Genomic DNA, 25775 nt, shown 5'->3' on the forward strand with positions numbered 1-25775 from the left:
TGCAATCCTTTCAAGCAGGATTCCTGGTTCCCTGGAGGTCTTTGCAAATAGCTTCTCTGCTGAGCACATCCATGCTCAAGGCATGGACATTGAGGACTGGAAAGCCTTGCAAACTCAGGGGTGGTGTCAGTGGCACAGCCCCACATCCTTAGAACTACATTGTTATGGGTTTGTGAGCTCCTTGACTCCTCTAAATTCCTGGATAACAGATCCTCCCCTAAATTCCTCAGTGTCATGGGTGTTGGAGTTTAATCAATGCACAGAGTATTAAGATGGGCTGCCATATGCTGGATTTAGCAATGTCAAAATAAAGGCCAAGCCAGTTTTTTGTGCTCAGGAAATTGCCTGGGAGAAGAGCCATCATGGAAAGCAAAAGGAAGGTGATGGGCAATTAACAAAGCAGATACTCTGTGCTGGATGGCAGATGGGAGTGAGTCTTTCCTTCCACTGAGAGATTGTTAGCAGAGAAAAGGGGTCAGTCTGTAACAGAGCAGAGGGACAGAGAGCCCTGTTTGGTTTCTTTTTGGATCCAAGGCTGCAGCAATGGGAGAAACAGGATCCTCTGAGATGGAAATGGCAAAATCACAAGGGAGGCATGGAAGTGCAGCAGAGAGCACAGTGGGACTATTATAAAAGCACCTAGGCATCCCATTGCAAAGCCTGTTTGGACACTCCAGGCAGTGCCTTAACTCCCTGTACAGTTTGATTCAACCCAGGACCAAGCAGATCAGAAGACGCAAGTGACCAGCACCATGACACTTACAGTGCATAGTCCCCATCCAGCAAAGTATTGATACTATTTGAACTGTATTTTGCTCCCCACTGTTTTGTAGTGCACAGAAGCTGAGATTTCTACTGCAACCTTGTGATATAGTCCTTCCACTCAGAATCTGGAAGAGGCAGAGCCCCTAATTTCTAGTTTCTCATGCTATTTAGGGCCAAAATGAAATGTAATGAAGACTGCCATTAACATGTCTGTAATATTAATGCATATAGTGTGGGGTTGGGGTCTAATCTTTATGTTGAAATGGGTCCATTGGTGGGTGGAGAGGAATTCTACTTCTCCCACACCTTCAGGAACCAGTCAATGTGGTACTTTCCAGGTGTTTCTGGGTTCCCATCAGCCTCTGCCAGCATGGCCAATGACCCAGGATTAGGGCAGTTGCAGTCCAACAGCAAATTAAGAATCCAAGGTTCCCCGTCCCTCATCTAGAACTACAACACACATGATGGACCATCCCCAACTTTCTGCATGGTGACAATGACCAGCCTTCACCAGCATGTTACCTCCCATCATCCCTGGCCAGCATGGCCAGGGATGATGGGAGCCGTGGTCCCAATGTCTGGAGAGCACCAGTTGGATTTGCCCTGATATACCCAAATGGGCAAAGGTGAATAAGCAAATGCAGCCCCCAATTTAGTCTGACTTGGCCCTGAAAGGTATTCTTCTCAGTCGAGTAATATACCTGTGTCCTTCCTTTTGTCCCTACAGACTGCCACTCTCCTCCTGCCCCTATTCCACCTCTTTGCATTCTCTATGCTTTTCAGTATGGATGGTTTGCAAAGGAGGGGGGGGGTGAAAAGGAAATTTCTAAATGTTGCATAGAAATAGCATAGGTAGGGATTGTTGGAACACAATCTGGGACCTAGAAAAGTACTGTACCCCTCTGACTTAAATATAATACAGACCTATTTATGGCCGAGTTTTCTATCCATAATGCAAAAGAAGATGAAACATTCATGCCCCAACATTACATCAAAGGCAAAACCACTTAAAGCAACCTTCGGGGCATTCTCATCATTAAGGAATTCTTGAGCATTTTTCGGGGCAAACATCTTTTCTGAATCTGGATTGCATTTTAACTTTCATGCTACATCAGTTGTTGAATGAGGGATCACTTTTTATTGCTCCTTACGATGAGTATTGCCCTTGATTGCCCACAAATGTTGGGAGTTGAGAAGACATGCTGAAGGCAATCTGTCTTAAAACTCTGACAAAGGACATTTGGAATTTATAGGCCTTTTTTGAGATTTGAAACATGGTGTGAGCCTGAATTATTTGGGGCAAGGAATGGATGTACACTTAACTTCCCAATTTTTTTAGGTATTGTGTGAACAAGCCATGGAACAAGCCTTAATTAATTACTGGCATATGCTACACCTCTCCTAGGAGGATTCCAGCAGCAACAACTAAACTTCACAGGCAAAATAATTCATCCTCTTGATGGCTCTGTGATTTAATATTCTCCTTTTAATATTATTTTTAAAGGGTGTAATTATTTAATACTGAGGTTGCAGAAACCTATTTAAATAAGCAGACACCACTTTTTAACATTCTAGTCTTCTTAACAAACTCATGATCCATGGGAATCCGAAAGACGTTAAGAATGCTTACTACTAATAAGAATTTTCTATGCCAATAACTAAAGATGTTCCTGTGCCTTTAATAGCCACGTGGAAACAGGGACAGATCTGGGTGCGAGGTAGTCTTCAGGTAAGATTTTCCCCACAACTGCAACTGTTACAAAGACATAGCCGCTAATCCCTTCCTGATTTTCAGAGCAATCATAACCCAGTTGGGCAGACAGATTGGGTCTGACTCTGTGGCAGCTTCAGGCTAGCTCAGCAATCAAGTCCAGTGCAGGCTTAATGGATCAGGTCTAGATCAGGCCCAGAGGTCTGGTTTAGCCTTGCCCTGACCCCAGAACGCCCTGTTTGGGGGACTTTGCCAGGCTCTGCTGGTGGTGGGGAGACCACTAGTGAGCCTTCTGCTGATACATTTGGGTGATCTGTGCCAGCAGAGTGATGCAAACCAGCAGCTATGGGAATCTGGAGACTGGGAAACTGAGAGAGACTAAAATTGGCATATTCATCCATCCCTATGGGCCAGGCAGGAAGGCTTCTCCAGTTGATCACAGTTATCTGGCTGGTATATAGGAAGAAAGCAATGCTCCAGGCAACCTGGTCCAAAGCCAGCTACACATGCAGAAGCTGTCAGTATTAGGGCAACAGAAAAGTTCACCCATTCTATGTTTTGAAAACAATATTAACATTGTTCAATATATCAGAGGATGGGAAAACCATTTTCTTCTTTCTTACAAATGTTAATGAACCAATAAGTAATTTTAAATTATCCTAAATAATGCTGTCTAACTGTGAAAACCACTTGTTTCTAAAGAGGCCAGCTTGTTAATTAAAGCAAAGCATATTTTATGCATTTCTGTTTAATGACTGGATCAGTAGTAAAAAATGCAAATGTACCACTAAAAAATTATTGCCACAAACTAAACTTAATCTCTTTTAATTGTGTTGTTCATAAGTGAGAATTGTTTGTATTTTAGTGAAAAATGTAGAAAAGGCATTGCTTCTCATCAATATAAAGGAGATGGGAGTGTGTGACATCTATATTTTCAGAAAATTTCATCCATTTATAGTTTTTGGTGCAATATGCAAAAATACAGCAAGATGGCCATGTTTGCGGATAACACCAATTTTTTCAGAGTGGTGAAACAAACAGGGACTACATTAGTCAATCTCAGAGTAGACCCATTGAAATAAATTGAGCTACTCTCAAGTATCACTAATGTTGGCCATCACCCTATATACGTAATCCTAGCCTAACACAGCACTTTGCTATTCCCAGAGCCATAAAAATAGGGCAATAAAATATTTAAAGGAAACTAAAGTGAAAGTTGGGAAATGAATCAACTTTTGCCCAAGAACACGAGGGCAATAGTTAAGATGAATTGACGTGAGGCAACATTTTCCCAGCAACACATTTTTAGAGCTTTGATATTCTGGAGAATGAGACATTAGATGAAATGATTAAACAGAGCAAACAAAATAGGTGTGTAAATGTAAGAAAACCAGTGGTATGGGGTGAGAGCTAAAAGAGATCTGTTAAATCAGAGATCACACCTACTTTTTAATTTCCTGTTCTAGCTAGCTGTGATCTGTTCCCCATTTTGTCTACAAACAGGAATAATAGAAACCCCCCCCCCCACGCACACTTAAAGCAGAGGTTAGCAGGGACTACACATTAATAGGTATCTATGTATATTTTATGGGGGAAATATGCTGTGCAGTTGTGGGGAATAAAATTGTATTGTGGAAGTTTAAAGTTTCAGATATGGCTGCAGTGCATAACCAGCCCTTTGCTTTTAAGCATACACACAACTCCAGACGGAATGGGTATCACTGTCTGATCTGAATTATTAGATCTGCATGCCTTGGTTAGAGGAGTATTGCCTGTGAAGACATGAAGTAGAGAATTCATAGCAGAATTGCCATTAACATTTTTGCCTAAAGCAGAGTTTGGTTATAGGCTTGTTGACCCCTGACACTGAACACAGGTACAAGCTGTCTCTCATACATAAACATCTGTATGTGACTTGTTCATTTGTTCATTGCTTTTATATCTTGCTCTTCTTCCCAAAAGGAGTCCATGGTGTCAAATAGCGTGTCTATATAATATATATAAATAAATATACAATAATAAGTTGTGATTGTTTGTATATTTTTAATAGATTTGAGAGATTTAATTCTATTTATGCTTAATTATTCTTTTTCTATTTTTTTAGCCGTACTTATTTCATCTGTAAGGGCAAAAGGTGTGGTATAAATAGTAATGGTAATAGTAATAATAATAGTATATGTGAAAAGAGTATACACTTGTTGATTTGTACAGTTCAACTACTGTACACACAGGTACACAGATTGTACACTCAATGAATGCAGTCTGCAAACACCTCTTATATGTGGCCACGTCCAAGGAGACTGAGGACCACAAGAAAGAAAATCCCCATAGTTCTCGGTACCCTTCCTATAGGGGCTGCTTATGTAACACAGAGGGACACAGGTAGCGCTGTGGTCTAAACCACAGAGCCTAGGGCTTGACGATCAGAAGGTTGGCGGTTCGAATCCCCGCAACGGGCTGAGCTCCTGTTGTTCGGTCCCTGCTCCTGCCCACCTAGCAGTTCGAAAGCACGTCAAGTGCAAGTAGATAAATAGGTACCGCTCCGGTGGGAAGGTAAATGGCATTTCCGTGCGCTGCTCTGGTTCGCCAGAAGTGGCTTAGTCCTGCTGGCCACATGACCCGGAAGCTGTATGCCAGCTCCCTCGGCCTATAGAGCGAGATGAGCGCCGCAACCCCAGAGTTGTCTGCGACTGGACCTTATGGTAACATAGAAGAGGAAGTGCATCAACAGAAAGGGGGTGCTGGTTTGCATAAAATTAGCATGTGCTAAGTTATATGTAGAGATGAAAATTTAGAAATAATGACTATCATTTTAATGATAATGATAATAATTTTATTATTTAACCCCACCCATCAGGCAGGGTTGCCCCAGCCACTCTGAGTGAATTCCAGCACATACAAAAACATAAAAAAGCAAACATTAGAAACCTCCCAATACAGGCTGCCTTCAGATGTCTTCTAAAAGTTGTATAGTTTTTTTATCTCCTTGACATTTGATGGGAGGACGTTCCACAGGGAGTGCACCACTGCCAAGAAGAGTAACTTCACTTTTCACAGTGAGGGAAACGCCAGAAGGCCCTCAGAGCTGGATCTCAGTATCCGGCCTGAACAATGGGGGTGGAGACACTTCAGGCAGAAGACTCTCTCTTTCAGCTATAGAAATAGAATGCACATTTAAACAGTGCAGGAGATTGGGCGCAATCAGCCCACTAACAGCTGAAGAGCAACTTCATTGTCCCTGTTCTTCCTTCTTATCTTTGTTTATCTTAAACCAGACTTTGACTGGGCAGCCCTTCAAAAAGGAGAATATTTTCTAGCAGCCTACGTCAAGTAGGGCATACGGCCATCCTAGACTCTGTGTATGTTCATAGCAGTATATACGCTCGGAAGCCTAATGCCCCAGCTCAGAGGCTCCTGGGAGCCCTCCACCCCTCACCTTGGTGAGCTAGGAAAAGGAGGAAAAGGAGAATGCCAAAGAGGGCATTCAGAGACTGCATGCTTCTAGGCCTCTGCTGTGACAGGACCAAGAATCCTGGCCAATAATTTACAGTCATATTAGTCTTGGATTTCCCTCCAAATTAATAATGATTTAAGGAGATTTATTTCCTGTTGGACTTGGGGGGACACACCCATCTCTTTGAACCTTGCGAAAAGATAAACTTGTATTAATAGCTGTTCTGTCATTACATATTGACTGCATCCAGCTGTTATTCTGCACAGATTAATAACAATGGCTGAAATCTTATTCCCAGGCTGCCTGATGCCCATCGACTTTGAACAGATTTAAGCCAAATTACAACTGAGGGCTTGCATCTTGTGAATAATTTGCACCCCAAACAGATGAACATGCATAGGATCAGTCTGCCCATCTGCCTGGTATGAGGAACACAGGCATCCAAATATGAAACGGCATCCTTACAAGTAGTTGTGCTGACTGCAGTGTCATTTCCTGTAAATGGCTTCAGGAAGTACCTCTGCTTTGAACATTGGGCTGGCCATAAACATTCATTAGGGACAAAACCTGAAAAACAAAACAGTTTATCTTATAATCAACTGGATATGGTAAGCAGATACTCTGAAACTTTGCTTTCAAAGGTGATTAACGGGAGGGTAGGATGATCATTTTCATGCAATCTACAAAGATGTAAATATTTGAGAAAGGAAGAGCAAGCCAATAGGTAGCTCATAGGCTATCCTGTGTTATTTGAACTTTCATCTTGAGCATGGTCCTGATCACAGCCTTTGCATGCCAGGCTTTCTCCATATATAGGACTAGGACTGGTTACAGCCCTGGCTTATGCACCAGTTATCCCAACAATTACATAGGGGGGATTAACAGGAAATGAAGAAACCTAGCGGGACTTGACATCTTTCTGCAGGGCCTGCAAGACAGAGTTGTCCCACCAGGCCTTTGGCCAGGGCACAGCCTGACTCCCTCCTTTGGCAATCTTCGCGGAGCTCTGGCCCAATGGTTGCAATTGGTTGGATTTGAATTAATTTCATAATGAATGATTTTAGAGTGTTGTGTTGTACTGTTGTACTGTTTTATTGTTGTTAGCCGCCCTGAACCGGGCTTCGGCTGGGGAGGGCGGGATATAAATAAAATTTAGTTTTTTATATATTATTATTATTATTATTATTATTATTATTATTATTATTATTATTATTTATTATTATTATTATTATTATTATTATTATTATTATTATTATTATTATATTTTTGCACAACCCGTGTGTGTTCTCTGGGGGTTTTGTGGTCCTGTGGGACTTTATAGCCTCTGGTACCTTTTAAAATGCTCCCTTGGACCTACCTGCACAGCTCTCTCTAAGCCGCATAATTGTGTGCTGGGCTTGTCTGAAAACCAGCAACTAAAATTTTAGACAAATGGGTTTTTCAATGAGAAGGAAACTGAAACTACATAAATAATTTCAGCTGAACTCCAGCTCTTTTCAAGCGTTCTAAGTCAAGGATGGAGAGCTCACCCCCAGATGCTGTTGGGCAGCCATCAGCCCCAGCCAGCAGGACTCATGGACGGCCATGAAGGAAGCTTCGGTCCAGCATCATCTGCAGAGAACCACAGCTTCCCTATCCCTGTTCTGAGGGACTGTGCACAGATGAATGGGTCTGGAGGGCTCGTTCCAATTTAATGAATGCATCTTGGCCAGCTGCCATGGTCTCCTCCTCCTCCTCCCCTCCCCATGCCTTCCCTGTAATCATTCAGAATGTCTATAAAGGCTTCTCATACTTCGTCAACAAAACAAAACGGTGAGTGACTTGGGAAAGGCTAATTGTCTCCTTGGAAGGAAATCTGAGGGAGCCTCTCTTCCCCTGCCCTCCTATCTGACTTCTCCGGAGTATTTAATTTCCATGGTATTGAAGCAAACGACCCTACAGACATTTGGAGACAATAGTTGCACAGTGGCACTGGCATTGAGTTTCGCATCCGTCAAGCATGCAAACATACCCTTGAGTTGATGCAACTCATATACCTTGAATGGGGTGAATTGGTTCTCTTTCATTCAGGTTTGATTCCCCCCTCCACCCATTCTCTGCATTCTGTTGCCTTATTCAGGACTTCCTTTGATGTCCATATCTCATGATTCCAATCAAGTTTAAATACTCTTTAACAATTTACATGCGATCAAAAACCTGAGGAACCAAGGGAGTGGCAATCCTACCACCAGCACTTGGCATGACAATACAGTTCAGTCAGCTTAGTAAGTGGTAAGTTACCACTTCAAAAACAATTGCCTATGTTCACCTGCAGCATGGCCTGAAGATGTAGTTTCAAATCAACCAACTATACTTTTCTTAAGTATTTGTCATTCAGCTGTTGGATTCAATCATTCTATCAATGTTAATTGACTTTTTATGACCTGGAGGGATTTCCATGAAACTCAGACTCCTTTTGTAGGATGGAGGAGAAATTCCACTTAAAGGCAAACCCGCCCAATTCACACTTCAGTACATGAACAAAAACACAGCTAGCCATTGAAATTCACACTTTGCTGAACTTTGCAATGGAAAGGATGCCTAAGAATGTATGAAGGTAAAGGACCCCTGACAGTTAAGTCCAGTCGTGAACGACTCTGGGCTCATGGTGCTCATCTCGCTTTACTGGCCGAGGGAGCCGACGTTTGTCCGCAGACAGTTTTTCCAGGTCATGTGACCAGCATGACTAAGCCGCTTCTGGCGAAACCAGAGCAGTGCACAGAAATGCTGTTTACCTTCCCACTGGAGCAGTACCTATTTATCTACTTGCACTTTGAGACGTGCTTTCGAACAGCTAGGTTGGCAGGAGCTGGGACAGAACAACGGGAGCTCACCCCATCGCGGGGATTCAAACCACTGACCTTCTGATCGGCAAGCCCTAGGCTCAGTGGTTTAGATCACAGCGCCACCCGCTGTATACACTATACACTAGTGTATAGTGAAAGTAACATGTAAAAGGGCTATTTATTATGGGAAATTGCTTTGCCAAAATGTGTTGTGAGCAGATGCGAAAAACCAAAGCTGACATATTTACCCATCTGTAGTAGAAATCACATTGGCATAAATTTTCCATTTAGCAACAGTGATGACAGGATAGTTTCTGTCTCCTACAATAGATTATGTTTCTTTGGGTTTGGATTTTAGCAAAGGCACGGACGAATTTCGAAGCCACTCTTTGGTAAGTAGACATCCAAAATATCAGCATTCATAGCTTAAGATTTGGAATTGGGCCTGGTAAATTAGATTTGCCTTTGCTGAACCCTCCTCTGCAACCTCAACAAAACCCTAGTTCTTCCATCAAGATCAGAATTTCTCATGGGTCCCCTAAATTTAGTAAAATATAATCACAAGGCTTTTCACAGCTCTCTTTGCTCACTGGGCTCGCTGTACTGATTGCTTCCTCAAGTAAAGCAGAAAACTCCCTGGGGAATGGCTTTTGAAAAAAGGAAGAAAGCCCAATATGGTTGCAAGCTTGCTCCCCTAATTCAAGCTGCCAGAGCCAGCCAACTTGGAGGGCTCCATCCAAACTCAGAGAATAAAGAGGCAATTGTAATCGAGGTAGCCAAGGCAAAACATGTCACAGAGCTGCATACATTTAGCAAGATGCTAAACCTGAGGTAGAAACTTCTAACTTTAATTGTTTTCATTATTTTTGCACAAAAAAGTTTTTTTTAAAGAACAGAAACTCTATATAGCTTAAATATAAGAAGTTGAAAAAAATAAAATAATTATGAAGTTGTGTATGAAATAAACAGGGCCAAGATCAGAAAAGTAAATAGGTGTGGATCTGTTAATATGGCGGACATAAGTGAGCACATTTAATGATAAAAGGAAACCACGGAATCAAACTATAAGGTAAATATCACAAAGTTTAACAAATGTATAGAGTTTTGTATTGTCTTCAGTCTGTGCTGCTGATCTCTGGCACACAGGTAATGGTAAGGAGAAATCCATAGTAACCTGTTTCACTCTGATCATACCTATCCCATCATTATAGACTAATAGTGGACCCAATTCTCCATATGCTGGTCCTTATGTAGGCAAAATGACTCCACCCATGCACAAGAGCAGGGCTTTTTTTCAGCCAGAACTCACCAGAACTCAGTTCCGGCCCCTTTCAGGTAGGCACCATTGCCATTACAAGAGAACAAGTGGGGTGTTCACTGTGAGTTCCGGCACCTCTTTTTCTAGAAAGAGGTCAGGCTTGGGTGGTAGGGAAACCCTGATTTATGGAATTACAATAAATAAAAACTTAGAGAGAAGACAAACACAGCCCAAAGTGGAACAAGCATGCTCAGGGAGCATGGAATGCAAGGGAGCGGGCAACAGAAAACCTGAGGAAAGTAGAAAAGGAATGGAGTGACCGGAATCCTGAACTGTAGCACTTCACACTTCAACCTTTTGTTCCCGGTCCTGTTTGTCCTAACTTATTCTTCTTTTAAAGACACTTATAATACCAATGTTTTCCAAAGTCTTGCAGATGAGCCTCCATCCAGAGAAAGACTAAGGAGGCAACTCCCTTCAAGATGGAGATTTGCGATTGAATACCTTAATCACATGGTCAAAGGTTAAACACTCATGTGTAAAGAGCAGAGAACATTAATCATTAACTCAGTGAGAGAGCTGCTTCTAGCTTACTATACTCCACTGGACTATTCCAGTGTTCAACCCGTAGAGGCATTTTTCATTTCATAGAATCATGGAATCATAGAGTTGGAAGAGACCACAAGGGCCATCGAGTCCAACCCCCTGCCAAGCAGGAAACACCATCAGAGCACTCCTGACATATGGTTGTCAAGCCTCTGCTTAAAGACCTCCAAAGAAGGAGACTCCACCACACTCCTTGGCAGCAAATTCCACTGTCGAACAGCTCTTACTGTCAGGAAGTTCTTCCTAATGTTTAGGTGGAATCTTCTTTCTTGTAGTTTGGAGCCATTGCTCCGTGTCCGCTTCTCTGGAGCAGCAGAAAACAACCTTCAGTGTGAATTAAAAAATTATACTTAACAGGGAAAACCTGCTCCATTTTGCAGTCCTTTCTTTTTCTTCTGCTTTAGTTGTGACCCCCGTGGCAGACATTTTGTGACTGGCCCCCAGAGCATTTTCTGAAAATTCCAAACATGCCCACAGGCCCCAAAAGCTTGTCAATATAGAAGTCTAGGGCACAGTAGATAATTCAGTTTGTACTAAAATAAATAAATAAATTGTACTTTAAAAGCTTGGTATAAATAAAGGCAAGGAAAGTTTCTGATGGGGAAAGTAAAGGGGACGAGAAATATAACACCACGGTACTCCCAGAAAATATAATTACGTCAGGGGAACCTTTCCTTGAAGTGCAGGGGCCAGAAATGTACTCTTTTAATCCCCTCTGCTTCAATGAATTAAGCTAACCTGTTTTATTGCCAATACATTTTAAATCATATTATCAAGGAACTGTGAATGGAATCTTTATATGGCTTCAAAAGATCAGTAAAATCTGCCAGACTTTTGGTAGGCTCTCATTTCCCCTACCTGTGGGGTCTTTCAGGGAATATGTGTGCAAATTAGCAATTAAAGCAGCTGACAAGAGCTATACATGGTATATACAATAGGGACAGGTATTAATGTGCCGAGATTGGTTGCAATTAGCGTGGTTAGAAAACCCAGCTGAAACATAGCAGCACATCCATAAAAGAAGACAGCTAAACTAAAAATGAAACCTTTCACTGAGAGAGCACGTCAGTATTGCCCAGAATGTGGTAAGTAGCTCTGGCATGTAACAAAAGAGCCAAAAATATCAGCATTAATAGTTTAACAATAAAACCTGAAATGCTATAATTAACACAGTAAGATAAGAAACAGGCCATCGTGGATTTGCTAATGGGTTCTCACTTTATTGGTACTATTAAAGCTATGTTTATCCATCCAGATTCAGAATTTTGTCCATATTTTTTATTTGTGTATTATATACTTCATCCAGAAGCATCATAAACTCTGTGGGAGATATTCAGTGTTAGGCATACGTAGAGTAGACAATTGGAATCTATGAACTGGAATGTGCTTTTCCAGAGTATGCCTTTATTGGATATCAGCTGAAATCTGGGGTTGGGATCCTAAAGACCTCCTCATGTTGTTGGGCTACAATTCCCATCCTCCCTGACCATTGGCCATGGAGCCAAAAACTCAACTGAAGGCCCACAGAAGGGTGCTATATTTTAGTGTCCATATGGGACCAGCTTGGGACCAGTTTACCTGCAAGACCTCCTTAAACCATATATGCCCATTCAACTGCTTGAGTCTGTGCAACTGGCAGTCTTGTAGCTGCCACATGAAACTTGTTCTACATTGGTAAGAAACTGATCTTAGCACCAACACTTTGGAACTGAAATAAGGCCGGTTCCTTCACTGTATGTTTTTTGACACCTGCTAAAAATATTTTTGTTTAGGCAAGCCTACGAAGATATGTAGAATTTTGACATGTGTTTTAATCTGGGTTTTAGCCTACTGTTGATCTTAATTATTTTTTGAATGTTTTAAATTGTTTTTTTACTGCTAATTTCCTTGTTTTATTCTTTTCATTAACTGTTTTGAAGTTATTTATACAATCAAGTGGTATATAAAGTAAGCAAGTAATAAATACTGTAAATGCATTATGTGGCAACATGCCATGCCAGTCTGAGTGGAGACCTAAGACAGATTCCTATGCGTCTCCAGACTGCAAGGAACTGTGTTTGGCTATGTCATAATTCCATATTGATAAAGCCATCATTGACCATTTCCTTCACATAATCCTTATTGTCCTGAACAGGATTGTTGTTTGTATTGCTTCACCCAGCTGGCCAATCCACTGAATGCCCAATTATTTTAAAAATTACTTCAAGAGAAGTCTTGCTATAATGGTGTCTTACTGAAAACGAAGTTTGAAATATGGGAATACACGGATTTTGTGTGCAGAGAAGGTGATAGCCAAGGTTCTATAAATAGTCTGCTAAAATTAAGCAAAAACACTGAGTACAGTGGTACCTCAGGTTACATATGCTTCAGGTTACAGACTCCGCTAACCCAGAAATAGTGCTTCAGGTTAAGAACTTTGCTTCAGGATGAGAACAGAAATCGTGCTCCGGTGGCGTGGCAGCAGCAGGAGGCCCCATTAGCTAAAGTGGTGCTTCAGGTTAAGAACAGTTTCAGGTTAAGAACGGACCTCCAGAACGAATTAAGTACTTAACCCGAGTTACCACTGTATTCTTTGGGATTTTTGGAAGTGGCCCGCGTTTTGATAATGTTCAGTAATGCAAGTGAAAAGTTTAACCATGGATTTATTTCTCTCTTTCTTGCTTTTTCAATGGGCTTAAATTGTCCTCATTGACATCCTTATATTGCCTGATTTGGTACACAGAAATGTGACATCGTTCCATCCCTGATGGGCTGAGATTGACATATAAGAAAGACAAAAGAATTTTATATTGGGGGGTGGGTGGGAATAGGGTGCTGCAACAGTAACAGATAAGCAGGGAGGGAAGGAAGACATGGGGGCAGGGAAATATCCAGAACATGTAAACAGGAAAATCTGATACTAGTCTTTGATTATAATTTGCTACATAAGAAACTACATAAGCAGATGAACAAGCCTCTCACTGATTTTGATTATAGTACTTCTTCACCGCTAAAATCACATGATTCATTAGCATAAGTGCAATTCATTCCTCCTGCTATAGGGATTTGTACCCGAGTAAAGGAATGTCAAATGCATGTCAAAAAGAGCTTCGCCACCTAAGATAAAGGGCGACAGCTCATATGTCAGCCACTTGCACTGCTGCTGTGACATGAGTCTGTCTTGGATTCTCGATTCATAGTGCAGCTATTTTTCAAATAGCTGGCCTGTCTGAAATGTGAGGAGCAAGTGGGAAAGTAGAATATATATATATATATATATATATATATATATATATATATATATATATTCTTCTTTTTATATTTATTCTATATATATATGGCACTAAGGATTTATGAGCCTTGATTAAATTAACTGCAGTGGAAAAACATCAACAAGATGTTTTTCTAGGAAGCCTAGGAAAACCAGGTTGCTATACACAGCATCTTGTTCCTTGTCGAACACATCTACCAAAATGTAAATGTAGGGATGGATGCAGCATGGCAACTATTTTCCCTGCAGGAAGGCCATCCATCATGTCACAACAGTATCATCGCTCATATATTTTTTTTTTAAAATAATTTTTATTAATTTTCATAAAACCAAAAAACACACAAATAAACAACACATGACTTCCCCACGCCTCCCCTTCACTGCACCCCTGTTTCAGAAATTTTTAGCAATCCTTCATTCCTTTTCAATATTTCGTTTCCCTCAAAATTTTCTTAACTTAACTATTTACAGCTATAGTTCTTTATTTCTTGACCCTTAACATTTTATCAGTCCGAAATTTTGCAACAGTTCTTAAGATATAGTTTAAATTTTTTCCAGTCTTCTTCCACCGTCTCTCTCCTTTGATCACGGATTCTGCTGGTCATCTCTGCCAGTCCCATAAATTCAGTCACCTTCGTCTGCCATTCTTCCAGAGTAGGTAATTCTTGCATCTTCCAATACTTTGCCAGGAGAATTCTTGCTGCTGTGGTTGCGTACATAAAAAAGGTTTTATCTTTCTTTGGTACCAATTGGCCGACCATGCCCAAGAGAAAAGCCTCCGGTTTCTTTGCAAATGTCCACTTAAGGACTTTCTTAATTTCATTATAGATCATTTCCCAGTAGGCTTTAACCTTTGGGCAGGTCCACCAAAGATGATAGAAAGTTCCTTCGCATTCATTACATTTCCAGCATTTATTATTGGGCAAATGATATATCTTTGCAAGCTTGACTGGAGTCATGTACCACCTATAGATCATTTTCATTATGTTTTCTTTCAAGGCACTACATGCCGTAAATTTAAGGCCTGTGGTCCATAACTGCTCCCAGTCAGCAAACATAATATCATGACCAACATCTTGTGCCCACCTAATCATAGCTGATTTAACTGTTTCATCCTGTGTATTCCATTTCAGCAACAAGCTATACATTTTAGACAAATTCTTAATATTGGTCTCTAACAGTTCTGTTTCCAATTTTGACCTCTCTTTCTGAAATCCTAATTTCTTGTCCTGCTTAAAAGTCTCATTTATCTGATAATAATGTAACCAGTCTCGAACTTTGGATTTTAATTTCTCAAAGCTCTGTAATTTGACTTTTTCACCATCATACTCTATAATTTCACTATATTTTGGCCAATTTGAATCCATATTAAGTTTTTTAACTGCTCTAGCTTCCATTGGTGACAACCATCTGGGTGTTTTATTTTCCAACAAATCCTTATATCGATTCCAAACATTATATAAAGCTTTTCTGACAATATGATTTTTAAAGCCTTTATAGATCTTTGCCTTGTCATACCATAAATATGCATGCCAGCCAAAATTGTTATCATACCCTTCCAAATCTAAAATATCTGTGTCTTCAAGAAGTAGCCATTGCTTCAGCCAGCAGAAAGCTGCTGCTTCATAATAGAGTCTTAAGTCCGGCAGCGCAAAACCCCCCCTTTCTTTTGCATCAGTTAAAATCTTAAATTTTATTCTGGGTTTTTTGCCCTGCCAGACAAATTTTGATATATCTTTCTGCCACTTCTTGAAACAATCCATCTTATCTATAATTTGTAGTGTCTGGAACAAAAACAACAATCTCGGCAATACATTCATCTTAATAACAGCAATTCGGCCTAACAAGGATAATCTCAATCTAGACCATGTGTCAAAATCTTTCTTCACTTCCAACCAACATTTCTCATAGTTGTCTTTAAACAAATTCATATTTTTAGATGTTAGATTCACCCCTAGATATTTCACCTTTTTTGTTATCTCCAAGCCAGTTTCTCTTTGAAAACTATCTTTTTCCCCCATCGTTAGATTTTTTTCCAGTACCTTTGTCTTTTGTTTGTTTAATTTAAAACCAGCCACCTGACCAAATATTTCAATTAACTCTAAAACTCTTTTTGTGCTGGCTCCTGGCTGTTGTAAAGTCAAAACTAGATCATCTGCAAATGCTCTTAACTTATATTGTTTAGCTCCGAGGTGTATTCCTTCAACCAGCTGGTCCCTTCTAATCATATTCAACAACACCTCCAGGACCGATATAAACAATAGAGGGGATATTGGGCAACCCTGTCGTGTCCCTTTTTCTATTGGAATTTCGTCCATGACTACACCATTCACAATTAATTTAGCTTTTTGCTCTGAATATATTGCACCTATACCGTTTTCAAAGTTTTGGCCTACCCCCATCCCATGGAGATTCTTCTTCATAAAACTCCAAGAGATACTACTACTTTGACAGTATCATCGCTCATAAAAGGAATTGATGTAATGTCAAGCTAAGCATGAAATATGATGCGGGCATAATTTCAGTGATGATTCCAAAAGGCCCAAGGTTTGAAACATTTCCGTTTATTGTATTTGGCCTTTTAAAAGCCACAGCCCTTGAAGGAGGGCAGTGTTCATGTAGTACCTTACAGGATATGCTTTTTAAAAATCAACATAGATCTTAAGACCTGGGGATAGAATGGCTACCCACATCCTCAAATAGCTGAAGGGTATCAACAGAAATGGAGCCAAAACAAGGCCACTGGGATAAACTCTGTTTGGATGCATGCTTGGATGAACTCTGAGGTTTTCAGAAGTACAAAGAACTATTCTTTTTTAAAAACCACCACCACCTAAGATGGCAATTCCACCTCCTGCAAAATAAAATAAAAAAGCAGCCCAATGTGAACTGTGCACGCTCAGTGGTCTGATTCAATAAAACAGGAAGTGTTACTAATTATGTTATTCAGGCATGGAATTCTTGGTGACATGCCCAAAGTATGGTAGGAGCTGCCGCATCCTTCTGGCCTGGACATAGTCACCATGGAAGGTTTACTAGTACAGTGGTACCTCTGGTTACAAACTTACTTCGTTCCGGAGTTCCATTCTTAACCTGAAACTGTTCTTAACTAGAGGCGTGCTTTCACTAATGGGGCCTCTTGCTGCCACTGCACCGCCGGCACACAATTTCCGTTCTCATCCTGGGGCAAAGTTCTCAATTCGAGGTAACTCTTCCAGGTTAGTGGAGTTTGTAACCTGAAGCGTTTGTAACCTGAGGCATTTGTAACTTGAGGTACCACTGTAAAGTGCGTGCGCTTTGTGGAAGGGTGTGGAAACCTAGGTGGAATCTACACAAATATAAAAAAACGCTGAGAAAATGCTTTTTAAAATAATGTTTTGAACAAAATCTATTGAATTTACCGTAGCTCACTGTTGCCATCTAGTGTCACATTTTACAACACACTTAAAACGTTTTATTTGCAGCTGCATAGCTGAGTCCCTAGTGTAAGGATCTAAAGCGCTGACCATTTGAGTAGTGTGAGTTAAAGGCAGCTGTCCTATTCCCACTTATCTAGGAGAAAGCACAGCCAAACTCACTGAAACTGCCTCTGTATAGATATGTATAATTGTTTTGTCTGCAAAGTTCTCCACAGAGGTAAGAGGACAAAAGTGTCACCAGAGAATGCAGAAGGAAGGAATCTAAGCAGTAGCAGCCGCACCAGTAGGGCTCACAGGGCACTACCCACCAACCTGCCCTCATCCAGTCCCATCCATCTTTCTTTATTACTTGCAACCAACCCGGAAGTGGCTCTGTCTGTTACTGGCTCTCTCCCCATCTACGGTTGGTCTCCCTCCCTTTCCCAATGGACACCAGACACTGCTGGATAGAAGGGACATTCATAATAATTTAAAACTTGAGACCATTTCTTTCTTCAGTAAGTGCATGCCCTCCCATAGCCCTGGGATAAAATGCCACTGCTCACCAATTTCATCATATCAAATTTCACCTTCAAGTGGCAGATTATCATCATCATCATTTTTTTATTTGTATACCGTCTTTGTATCTTACAATACTCAAGGCGGTTTACAAGCTGAAGAAACAAAAAACGTACATCTTATAACAATCTAATGCAATGCAAAAATGTGATAATAAAACTTTAAAATAAGCAACCTACATCAAAAAGTAACATCCAACAATTATTATAGTATATGATAATAATATCAACATATAAAAGTTAAACAGAAATCCACGCAAGTTACAATAAATAATTTCTAAACTATAATCAATAAAACAACAGCAAGTCACAGTACATAAAATAATACAATGCAAATTGAGAAGCAGAGACTAGAGGATGGAACAAGACAGGTGGAAGGAGACCTTGCCTGATGAAGTCCCTCCCCTCACAGTTCTTCCTCCAGGCACAGAATAATAATAATAATAATAATAATAATAATAATAATAATAATAATAATTTATTTATATCCTGCCCTCCCCAGCCAGAGCCGGGTTCAGAGCGGCTAACAACAATAAAAGTAACACAGTTTACATAAAATCACTTAATTAAAATACATTCTAAAATCAATTCATTCTAAAATCAATTCAGAAAATAATAATAATAATAATAATAATAATAATAATAATAATAATAATAATCTTTATTTATTTATTTATGAGGAGTCCCAGGGCCAGGGGGTGGGGCAAGGCAAGAAGGCTCCCCCCCCAATACCCACACCCTACCCAATCCAGACCATCACCCCCCAGCCCATGTTTTCCCTTCCCCTCTGCACCCACCTTTGCAGGACTGCTTGCCCCCCCCCCCGTGCCAAGTCCCCTGTGCCAAGTCCAGCCCAGTCTACCTCCCCCATTCCTCCACTCTTTGCCTCCCCCACACCCCTCTCTAGTGAATGCTCTGGCCACCCACCCTCCTCCCAGCTGCACTAACCCCTGGAAGACGGTCACCCTTCCCACTTCCTTCCCTCCACATTCTGGCTCCAATATTTGCTTGCTGCGCCCCCCCTCCAGATTACGTTCTCCACTATCCCCCTTGTAGCTGCTATTGCCATTTGCCATTTGCCTTGCCTACCTGCCACCACTGAGCACCTGCCCACAGACCTCCAGAGCAACCATAGAGAGGGGAAGTGGAAGATGGAGCAGCATGCCTGGACACCATCACATTGACCAGAGGTAAGGAGGGGGGAGTCTTTGTTCTATTGGCAGTGTCTGGGACATTCTGGGATCCAATCAGAAGCCTGGAATGGATTCTGTCAATCTGGAATGTCCCAGTCAAAATGGGGCAGTTGCAGGGTATGTAAGTGTGAAAGTGTGAAATCATACTGTTTTAGCAACCCTGGTAAATGCTCTTTTTCAGTGAACTTAAGAATGAGTAAGAGAATCTGAAGGAAGAATAGAGACCCAGAACCCCCACCCCTTCCCAAAATGCTTTGGAATAAAATTAATCTGTTTCCCAGAGCGATCCAGAACGATATTGCGTTGCACTCCTCACAGCCAAAGACAACACTCTTTAACTTCCTGGACTAGTAGGAGATGACTGAAGAAAAAGTTCACAACTTATATGTCTTAATTATTAAATTAACTCTATTCAGAGCAGCTGCTCTGTGATTCAACAAATATGGTTTCCACAAAGGCAGCTGTTAGCAAGTGCTAATTATTAAGTTTCCACAAGACCTTTTTCCCTCAACAAATTTTCATCTGCACATCAGGCCACTATAAACCGGTTCCATTATCTTAAATTTCACACAAAACATTTAGTTAACTAGGACTGCAGTCCCTGACCACACATATCACAGAATAAGCCTCCCTAAACATAGTGGAACTTACTTCTGAGGAGGCCGGAGAAGAAATTCAATTCAGTACTTATTTTAAGCCAAATCTATCAAATTCACACTTTCTGAAACAATATACAAACCAAATAACCTCTGGTCAAATCTGAATTTCGCAGTCTAGTTCCGCAGCAAAGCAATGTGTACAAAAATGCATATAGTACGGCAGAGTGTGCTTAAAAATAAAGATATTGTTCAAATCGAAATAATATATAAAGGGAGGTATGTATGGCAATATGTAAGGATGGAATGTGATTTAAAGATTCAAATTCGAAGGAATGTCAACGTTGCTGAAGGAAGTCAAAAATGAATGAAAAGTTTTGAAGTTCGGATATATTGTATTTATAATGAAATCAATAAAAAATTTTAAAATGCAAAAAAAAAAAAAGAAAGAAAAGAAAAGAAAATGACATGAAGGAAGATGGGGACCTTCAGTCCTTGCAACTGCCTCATTGGGGCAAGACCTCTACTGGGAAGAATTGCTGGGATCACTATGCCTGCCCTGGTTTGGTTTCTTTGAATAAAGAGTTAATTTCACTGACACCAGTGGGTTTTTTTTATTGCTGACCTACACCTGACTCTGGCTCCCAACCCATATGAGGGCTATTCCGTGATTCTCATAGCCATGAAGTCCTTTGCTACTTCCGAGAAGACAGCCTTGTCATGGATGTTGAGATCTCTCAGGACCACCATCTGAGGAGTCCTTGGCACTAGGCGTGAAACCTCAACTGTGAGTTAAGCTGGCAAAACGGTTGGGCAATAGAGCCTAAAAGGTTGCAGCTGCAAGAGATAAACTTCTCCCAACACATCCAACTAGGACTTGACCATTATTGACAAACCAGTTCACCACAATAATTTCTAAGCAACATGCATCCTCTCCCAAATGCATAGCTTTTGGTTTCAGAGGGGTTTCCCCATAGAGCTTTATTTAACAGTCCTCCCTCTGTCCTACAGTTAGATTCTTGTGTGCCTCTCTCAGATAGACCCAGTGGCACCGTCCTAAAGCTGAGATCAGGAATTGCTTCCTGAAAACAAGTCAGGATTCACAAGCCTATAACAAACCTTGGTTTAAGACTGACTAGCAATTCTGGCTTGTTAGGGAAAAACAAACCCTGAACTCTGGTTCAGATGCAACACTACATTATCCCCTTTCTGGGTTTTTTACCCGCTCACCTATGCACCTATGGAGAATCTACTCTCACACAGGAAGAGCTCAGCTTCTCTTCAGAGTTCTGTACCAGGGTTTCTCAAACTTGGGTCTCCAGCTGTCCTGCTAGCTCAGGATGATTGGATTTGTAGTCCTAAAACAGCTGGAGACCCAAGTTTGGGAAACCCTGTTCTATACCTTTGGAAGGATGGACCTTGCTTATGCTGAATGAACTGAGCAAAGTCTTTTAGACAATACCACGGCCATAGTTGTAACATAAATGGCACAATATCCAAAGGTGGAAGTCAGAAGGTAGAGAACATCCATCCTGCTTTTAATCAGTCATCACCAGAATGGAGTCTGCAGTATAACTTTAGTTAATTAAGGCCACAAATTCAAGTGCACTGTGAATGTTATCAGTGAAACATCTGCTCCCTGAAGTACTTTATAGATTCCCCCCCCCCCCAGGCAGGAAAAGCCTATTGATTTATTTTATGTTTAACGTATTGCCAACAATATATTCTCAGAATGGGGACAGACTACTTTCCTTATGTACGCTGAGCTGACATAACTCTTCATTGCTGTCAGTTTTATATTAGGAAAACAATAATTAACATGACACAGTGTGTGGAGCGTTAGGCACTGCTCAACGGTCTGGTCGTTAGGTGATATTCTAGGTGGACTATCCAGTTGCTCAGGTCACATTAAACTGCGGTTTCTTAATAACCCAGCAGCAGAGCAGTCAACATGACCTAATCGTTTGGCACAAAAATACACTAAACTGTATTCAATTATGAATGTGTATATTTCACATTGCGCACAGGAAAGTGATGGAGCCCAAGTCATTTGGTGCTTCAGGGGGTTAGTTAAGCTGACTATGGGTCACTTGACTGAATCATATCTAGATTAGCAATAATGAACACCAAGAGCTATCTGCTTGATTGCTGCTGAGACCCAGTTCAAATCAACTCAGTTTCTCAATCATAGCTGTAAATGGAAAATGCAGCATTTCACCACGTTGATTTTAAATGCACCTCTGTTTCCCAAAGATTATTACAGCACAGAACAGAAAAAGGGGCCTCCTTGACTACTTTTAACTTAGTCAATTACAATGTTCAAGAGGACTCAATTCAGATTCCACAATGCATTTTGCATCTTTCCTCCTCCTGTTAGAAATGGGTGCAGAGGTCAGGCTCTAAATAGAGAAATTTCAACAGAAATCTCTTATTAACATACATATTTAGTTTTAAATTTTTTACTGTGTCCAAGAAAAACATATTTACATATTTTTAACACCCTTAAAAATGGGTGCTATAGTCAAGCTGGATTTAAAACATGAAACACAGATTTGCATCCTGAACATGCATACCAAGTTTGAATAGAAAGAAAGGTCTTCAAACAAACATCTCAAAATATAAAAAGGTTTCCTTATTATCAACAGAATGGATTCCAGAGTTTGTGCTCTATGGAGCAGTTGCAGCAACAAGAGGCCACTCCACTTCCACCAGTTTATGTACCTCCTCCTGATGGGCTGTATGCATGCAGTTGGAGACTATGCCTGCATGGAAGCTTCCTCTGCTCATCCCTTTTCAATCCTCTCCTGGTTCTGGGAGACAGTGGTGCAGGAGAGGGTGGAGAAGCACCTGGCCCTCCACTTTCCTGACCTGCCTCTTCCTCCTCCTCTTCTTCTTTTTCTGACCCATCCTGTGCTCCACCCTCTGGCGCTGAAGCTTCCCCTGCTTCTGACTCTTGCCTCCTGGCAGGAACAGTTCCCCACAAATCAGTGACCCCCTCTTCCCAATCAGATTCCAGTCCTGCTTCCCCCAATACACCCTCTCAATGTCCTTCCAGTCCCTGAATGCAGAGATCAAAGAAGGACGAGGGGAAGAAGGTACTGGAGATAAGCTTCCTTTGAGTTATACAGGACTTGAAATCTGGTGGTTACCTAAGTTCTGATCATGGACTTTGAAGACGCTTGAACTCAGAACAAAAGGGAGAAATGAGCTAAGAGGAAGGCACATTGGGCAAGCCCTCACTGTGATCAACTTCCACCCAGAAACCTATATCCCCTCTGTGGAAGGACATGTGGATCCAGAATTGTCCCCCTCTGTCACTTATGGACTCATAGTTAAAACTATGTTCATGGAAGACAATCTTACTCAGCTACAAGTGATCACCAGAGGAGAAGAAGAAGAAGAAGATCTAAAGTCACATTACTCCAAGTGGCATTGATTGGGTCATTTCATGTAGAAATCTGCAAAGTTCAAAATATCTGAAACACTCCTAGGTTGCATTGAGTTCCCCTGTGTCTATTGGAGACTCTCCTGTGTGCAGGAGAGAATCCTATGCTCAAGACTGCAACACAATACTCAGTTCCACATCTGTTGGTCCACATTTATTTTGATAGGACTTAACATGAGCAATTGGGTGCCAAACTGCAGCCAAAGAAAGCAAATCAAATCCCAATAAATCAAGCTAAAAAGTACCGGTAATCCATTGCAAAAGTATAATAAATAAAATTGATAGTGTTATAGGTGAAGTAATTAAAGGTCTCCCAAACTGTAACAAGGCCAAAGGTTGTACTGCTTTGTAATCCAATGCTATGAAGTATTGAAATACCCTGACATGACAGCTCATATCATCAGAGCAGGGCTTTCCAAACCTGTTGGTTGACCATGTAATCCTGTGCATGTCTTATTTAGAAACAAGTGCCATCAAGATTACTTTTAGGGTGGGTAAAAATAAGAGCTATCTACCCTCAGCCCGGACACGGGTGGTGCTGTGGGTTAAACCACAGAGCCTAGGGCTTGCCGATCAGAAGGTCGGCAGTTCAAATCCCTGAGACGGGGTGAACTCCTGTTCCTTGGTCCCTGCTCCTGCCAACCTAGCAGTTCGAAAGCACAGCAAAGTGCAAGTAGATAAATAGGTACCGCTCCGGCGGGAAGGTAAACGGAGTTTCCGTGTGCTGCTCTGGTTCGCCAGAAGTGGCTTAGTCATGCTGGCCACATGACCCGGAAGCTGTATGCTGGCTCCCTCAGCCAATAAAGCGAGATGAGCTCCGCAACCCCAGAGTCGTCCGCGACTGGACCTAATGGTCAGGGGTCCCTTTACCCTCAATGTGTCTCTCTCTGCGGCTCACTGTTCTAGGTGGTTCATCTGATAAGAAGCCCAAACTCTTCCCATTTGGCTTGCAAGACATTTTTGACCAATATATGCCCCCCTACCCTGAACCTGACATCGCATATATGGCATCGGGCAGGTAAGGATGATGTCACGGGACCAAAAGGGAGATTGCAGGCACCACTCATGAGCTGATTGGTGGCACCTGCAAAGCCCTGTACATGATGCTTTGCGGGCCCTGGCAATCAGCTGATTGTTGAGGCTTGCAGAGCAACTGTGGTTTGCATGATGGCAAACCACACAAGCAAAAATGAGTCACTTGATGTCATTGTGACATCAGATGATTGACAGGTGGGCCTGTCAATCTCTGGATAGCTAGCAAAAGACCTTTCTGCTGCTTAGCATCTCATTTACTCCAGAGAGGGGGGAAGCTTTTCTGGCCAAATTTGACATCACTATGGGAAGTTTGAAAGCTCCTTTGCAAGCAGCTTTGCACTGCTCTTTAAACCTTCAAAAACTGGAGGTTCAAAGAGTAGGGTAGAGTGGCTTTCAAACAGCCCCACTCTGTCCATTGACCCTTCAAAAACCAGAAGTTAAAAGAGCAGTGTGGGACTATTTGCAAAAGGATTTTAAAATAGCCCCATGCTGTGCTTTGGTTGTGCACACCAGTTCCCCATGGGTTGGAGGTTCCTCATCCCTGATTTACTACCCGCATCACCTCAAGTGAAAAATCGGCTGTTTGCGCCGAGTTATTGTCAAGCTCTTGCCTGCTACTTGCGAAAATCCTACAATGCCTGGTGTTACCCTGCAGGAATTACAGGCCACACTGAGAGGTTTTAACTATTCTGCAGCAACAGAAAAGTGAGCTGTTTTGTTTCATAGAGAGAATTGCAGCATTTCAAAGGTAAGCACACATGTCATCATTGTTTGCCAGTTTATCCAGCCTATTGAATTATTTAAAGGGAATTGTTTATCATGGCCAAGCTTTCGCTCAGTACGGACTTAAAAAATCACCTTAAAGAAAATGGCTGTTTTACAAGCCCGAGTTGTGACCCCCTTAGTAGATTACAAATTACTAAGAAGGAAAAAAGAATTTATGCTTTTATCAACAACACATGTAACCACTGGGGGGAGGAGATACCGATGTTGGATATTGAATGACTAATACCTTTTATTATATTTCACAAGTATGTGTTTTCTGAATGAAGAATCAACTATGCTATTAGAGTAAGCCCATCTACAATAATTATAATTCCAACCCTGGCTAGACTACTTTCATCATCTCAAGAACTTAGAAAGGTATGCATGGGAGATGTGAATCCTGGTGCAAGTCTAGCTGCCCACCACAGAGATGCTTTTCAGACTTCTTTTGTACATCCAAGTGCTTTCCCCGCATGAGTGGCCAGGTTTCTTTATGCCTCTTGACCACTGCCATGAAAAGCCTGCTCCACACTTGTAAGAACTCCATCTCTTAGTGTGGCCGCACCTCCACTTTGGAACTCCCTCTCTATTGAGATAAAGTGGGTGCCTTCAGTGTACTCTTTCCAGTGCCTGCTAAAAACATTCTTGTTTAGAGAAGCCTACCCAGAGACTTGGAAAGTTGAGGTCATAATAGAACTGTAGAGTTGAAAGGGACCACGAGGGTCATCTAGTCCAACCCCCTGCAATACAGGAATCTCTTGCCTAACATGGAGCTCAAACCCACAACCATGAGATTAAGAGCCTCATACTCTACCAACTGAGCTATCCCAATTTAAACCTCCAGTGTCTCAAAAATCAGAGCAGTGAACTGCACATAGAGGCTTCACATAGTAAAA

The 25775-nt window shown here is 41.4% G+C and overlaps 1 long non-coding RNA gene across 1 annotated transcript in view; it reads right to left on the reverse strand.

Annotated features, from left to right (window-relative positions):
- Positions 1 to 5286: 5286 nt before the first annotated feature.
- Positions 5287 to 25775, reverse strand: part of LOC309351504 — a 35078-nt gene continuing 14589 nt past the window's right edge. The window contains exons 2-3 of the long non-coding RNA XR_014160872.1: positions 6396 to 6497; positions 5287 to 5629 (exon numbers count right to left, since the gene is read on the reverse strand). This is a non-coding gene — a long non-coding RNA (uncharacterized lncRNA). The remainder of the gene's footprint in view (positions 5630 to 6395; positions 6498 to 25775) is intronic.

Source organism: Podarcis erhardii, assembly GCF_964252035.2.
Source record: "Podarcis erhardii genome assembly, chromosome: 10".
In the NCBI taxonomy this organism is placed as follows: Eukaryota; Metazoa; Chordata; class Lepidosauria; order Squamata; family Lacertidae; genus Podarcis; species Podarcis erhardii.